General features: G+C 45.7%; 1 non-coding gene across 1 annotated transcript; it reads left to right on the plus strand.

The window, feature by feature from the left end:
• The first annotated feature begins 2,161 nt into the window (after positions 1-2,161).
• On the plus strand, positions 2,162-2,236 carry Trnas-cga. Its single transcript has one exon. It is a non-coding gene; the product is annotated as a tRNA-Ser (tRNA).
• The last annotated feature ends 2,933 nt before the right edge of the window (positions 2,237-5,169 follow it).

Raw genomic sequence — 5,169 nt, forward strand, 5'->3', positions numbered from 1 at the left:
AAAACACTGTAACAACTGCAGAGGTATCACTTTAATCACTGTTGTGGGTAAAATCTTCTCAGGTATTGTTGAAAGGAAAGCGCGAGTATCAGTTGAGTACAAATTGTATGAAAATCAGTGTGGGTTTAGGTATCTTAGAAGTTGTCAGGACCAGATCTTTAGCTTACGGCAAATAATGGAGAACTGTTACGAGTGGAACAGGGAATTGTATCTATGCTTTATAGATATAGAAAATGCATATGACCGGGTTCCAAGGAGGAAGTTATTGTCTGTTCTACGAGATTATGCAATAGGAGGCAAACATTTGCAACCAATTAAAGGTCTTTACATAGATAGTCAGGCAGCAGTTAGAGTTGACGGTAAATTGAGTTCATGGTTCAGAGTAGTTTCAGGCGTAAGACAAGGCTGCAACCTGTCTCCACTGTTGTTCATATAATTTATTGATCATATGTTGAAAACAATAGACTGGCTGGGTGAGTTTAAGATATGTGAATGCAAAATAAGCAGTCTCGCATATGCGGATGACTTAGTTGTGATGGCAGATTCGATTGTAAGTTTGCAAAGTAGACCAAGGAGAAGGTACCTGGATTCGGTTAAGAATGATTTTGAAGTAATAGGCTTAACATCAGAAGAGACACCAATGTTGGCACTGAATAGGGGATCATGGAGGAATTTTATAAGGGGGACTATGCTCCAGACTGAACGCTGAAAGGCATAATCAGTCTTATATATATATATATATACACAGAGCGAGGCTGACAGCCTCAAGGCAAGGGTGAACAGACAAACATCAACAAGGTGCAATACAAACGGCTGAAGTCCCACAATAAAATTTTCAAGATTTTAAAAAATGATTTAAGTGGCTGAAGGCCCACAATTGATTTTCCCAAATTCAAAATACATAAAATCCAGTATAAGGAAGAATTTTTTTTAAATCATTGGCTATGATAGATTATACATAGACAATTACACATCAGTGAGAAGGACAATACAGAAAACGGCACTCAGAAGCCTCCAGGGAGGTCGGTCTGCCCTCGTTCACTTGATCCGTCGGAACCCAACCAAGGGACAGCCACGGACCGACCGACAAAATGACTTGCTTGCCACCAATCGGTACATGAGTACTTAAACAGAAAAAGTTACAAACACGATTATCCACATTGAAATATGTATTAAGCTGTCAAAACAACATACCCTGTTGTGAAACATTCCCTTAAAAAAATTTATAAACGACTGTGCTGGAAAACCTGTTAAGTTATTTGATTTTGAAACAGCTGAGCAAAACTGAACGAACTCACACACTTCCATCTTTACTTATTCCGATCATCACCAAATGACACACAATATTTTTAGCGCAACGCAATCTGACTTTCAATAATTCCTACATAAGAGTGGCCCTGATTAGCGATAACCTATACCTTTCATGAATCTCTTGCCTCACAAAAATCTTCGTTACTACTGCAATACAGTGAGCGCCAATACTGCCAGCATATATATATATATATATTCCAACTATGCCAACCAGCCACAGACTGCACACAGCACAGTCAGTGATTTTCATACAGAGCGCTACGTGGCGTTACCAACATAAAAACATAAACAGTCTACTTACAGAACGAGATTTTCACTCTGCAGCAGTGTGTGCGCTGATATGAAACTTCCTGGCAGATTAAAACTGTGTGCCGGACCGAGACTCGAACTCGGAACCTTTGCTTTTCGCGGGCCAGTGCTCTACCAACTAAGCTACCCAAGTACGACTCACGCCCCGTCCTCACAGCTTTACTTCTGCCAGTGCCTCTTCTCCTACCTTCCAAACTTTACAGAAGCTCTCCTGTGAACCTTGCAGAACTAGCACTCCTGAAAGAAAGGATATTGCGGAGACATGGCTTAGCCACAGCCTGGGGGATGTTTCCAGAATGAGATTTTCACCCTGCAGCAGAGTGTGCGCTGATATGAAACTTACTGGCAGATTGAAACTGTGTGCCGGACCGAGACTCGAACTCGGGACCTTTGCCTTTCGCGGGCAAGTGCTCTACCAACTGAGATACCCAAGCACGACTCACGCCTCGTCCTCAGTTTCGCACGAGAGCTTCTGTAAAGTTTGGAAGGTAGGAGACGTGGTACTGGCAGAAGTAAAGCTGTGAGGACGGGGCGTGAGTCGTGCTCGGGTAGCTCAGTTGGTAGAGCACTTGCCCGCGAAAGGCAAAGGTCCCGAGTTCGAGTCTCGGTCCGGCACACAGTTTTAATCTGCTAGGAAGTTTCAGCCTACTTACAGTTGGGCAGTGACAACAGACGAGGAAAAGACGCTGCCTGAAATTACGTTAGTAGCTAGGGCAAGTAACCAAAACACTAACGGCCACAAGGCAGAAAATTCCGCTGGTGCACTTGAATTGTAGTCAACCAATATAGTTAATTGGACCGCATGGTGGCTAAATTTCAGCAATACAAACACTCGGTGTTGCTCACAGGAAAACCTCCCCAACAGCGAACCATCGAAACGGACCACACAATGGGTAGTTGAAACCACTACTCAACTTTGACGTCATGGGTCGGTAAACCACGAAGCTCGTAGCGATCGGACAGCTCCACACACGCTCCGACACAGTGCAGGGACCGCCAGCGGACCCAGCCGACTGCACTGCGCGGGTATAACTTCCCTGGTCCGCAGCAACTTACCGACTGCTCGCAGAATGCCGACAACATCTAAAATCGTCGTCAGTGGACATAACGCCTGAGAAACACTTGCACGAAAACCTGAACGATACCCAACAGTAACTAAGCATGCAAGAAGACAAAACGGGAGTCGATGCACACAGACGCACAGCCGTCTCATGAATGATCAGCGTGCCAAACTTGTCGTCCGGTAGGACGACCGACCGACGATCCCCCAAGACCGTGACCCGGCTCAATTGATGCGTGGCAGCAATGGTCGGGCGAGCAATGTCGATGCAGACTTCACTGCTACTCCAACCCGGCTGCACTAGTGCTGCATTGCAGCTCCCCAACTGGCAGGTCGGGACTGGGCTCCAGACGCGTTCCAACTGACTGGCCCGAACTCGCGACCCAAACTGCCTTACGACAGATTTTTTTTTCTTTATTGAATTTCGATTCCCCCCGAAGGGGGCAGACTGGCAGCAGCTTAGTATTCCACACTTCAGCCTACAGACTGTATTTTAAAAGATGAAAAGAATAAATAATAAAAACAGGCGATAAAATTGAAGACTTAAATAGTAACATGGCGAAAAAATCGTGGAACTTAAAACATAGAACAAAGGGAGGATGATGCTAATAAAATACATACGAAGCAGACAGGTAAAATAATAGACAGACAATTAAAAAACACGGCGAAAGTCCGGTTTCTGTTCGCAAAAGACATAAAATTCACACCCAGCGACAGCATGGTGTCTGTTCGCAACACTAGAAAGACCAACAACACTGAACATTCACTGAAAGACTGCACTAAAAAGTAGGCAAATGTGACATACCACAGCCGAGAGCAGGTGGGGGAAAACTGGACAGATGAGGGGAAAATAAAATAGGGTGGAACGAGAGGAAAATCGAAGGGGGGACAGGCGAAAGTAGCCGATGGAAGATGAAGACCCATAAGAGGGGTGGGGGGTGCTGGGCAGACGCGACAGGGAGTGAGGAAGGCAGAGGAGGGGAATACAAAAGGACTCGGGGGGTGGGGGGGAGAAGGGAGGCAGGGAGAGGTTTGACTGGGAGAAAAACAGGATGGAATGGGGGGGGGGGGAGGGATTACGACAGACAACGACCGGGAAATAATAGGAGTCGAGCAAAGATACTAGGAGAGGGGATATATCGATACGCGCTGCTAGCGCAGGTCACGGGCAGGCAAAGCAGCAACTCAGTGACAGTAGTAATGTAAATAAATGTAGTGAGGTGGAAATTTGTTAAAAACAGGGAGTAAAATACACAATGGCGGGAACACGAGCCACACACGGCTCACTCGTAATACCAACATTGTCACGATGAGTATTTTACGAATTTCACTTATTTGAAGACATAATTAATTAACAGACTAGCGTAGACGTCGAGAGGTTTCACCAGCCGAACAACTCATACCGATGACAAATTTACAGAGTTTTTTCACTTCCCTACGTGTTGCCCACAGCAGTACGTGACAGTTGATGGTATCGCAAGCTATTAAGGAAGCATAAGATTGTGTAAAATTTAGGGTGAAATCTGTTACTAACACATTCGTTGCGCTGAGAATCCTCCGTATACATATCTCGCTAAGCTGTCGCACACTTTAAGAATGTTAAGAGAGAAGTATGCAAGCAAGAGAGGAGGCTATTGTGCGGCGTGCAGCTGTTAGCCACCACCACTGGCGTCCTTTGTGAGGCGCGCACGCGCTTGCGGGCGGCCGTGTGTTTGTTTTGTCGTTTCCGTGGCGCACGGCGCTGCGCGGCCGCGAGCCTTTCATCTCGCTGTTTGCCTGGCCGCAGCCGTGCAGTGCCCTGCAAAGCGGCCTGCGCTCACGGCCGGATTAGGCCGCCTCCCTCAAAACACTGTTTGTGTCTGCGCCGCACCTCTGCTGAATTCCTCTTCCGGCTCCTCTTTCCAGGCCACGCTGTGTCTCACGCACATCGGCCGTGACGTAATAGGAGTGGAACAGCGGTGTAACACTTACTTGTTTTGTGGACATTAAGACCTCAGCCGACGGATTCTCGGTGTACGTATTAATTTAGCGCTTTTAACACAAAACCTCTAGACAGATGTCCCATAATTCCAGAGTATCAGTAGTGAAGGCGGATAGTGAAAGATGCTTTCAGTTGCATCATAGGTCGAAAACGACACAGAATTACACGGAGCAACACTATCCAACATTGCTCCATCACATTGTGTACGTATTTGTAGAAAGGACGCACTCATCAACAAAAATTCCCAGTCTTATCACTTCGTCTAACAGTGCCTTTCTCGGAAAGAAAATCTTGAACATCGTCTGAAAATAATAATAATAATTATTATTATTGTTATTATTATTATTGTTCCCCAGTAACAAAGAATCTCTGTAGGGAGAATTCTTATTCTAAATCGTTCAAATGGCTCTGAGCACTATGGGACTTAAGTTCTGAGGTCATCAGTCCCCTAGAACTTAGAACTACTTAAGCCTAACTAACCTAAGGACATCACAGACACCCATGCACG

The sequence above is a fragment of the Schistocerca piceifrons genome, chromosome 4 (genome assembly GCF_021461385.2).
Source record: "Schistocerca piceifrons isolate TAMUIC-IGC-003096 chromosome 4, iqSchPice1.1, whole genome shotgun sequence".
In the NCBI taxonomy this organism is placed as follows: domain Eukaryota; kingdom Metazoa; phylum Arthropoda; class Insecta; order Orthoptera; family Acrididae; genus Schistocerca; species Schistocerca piceifrons.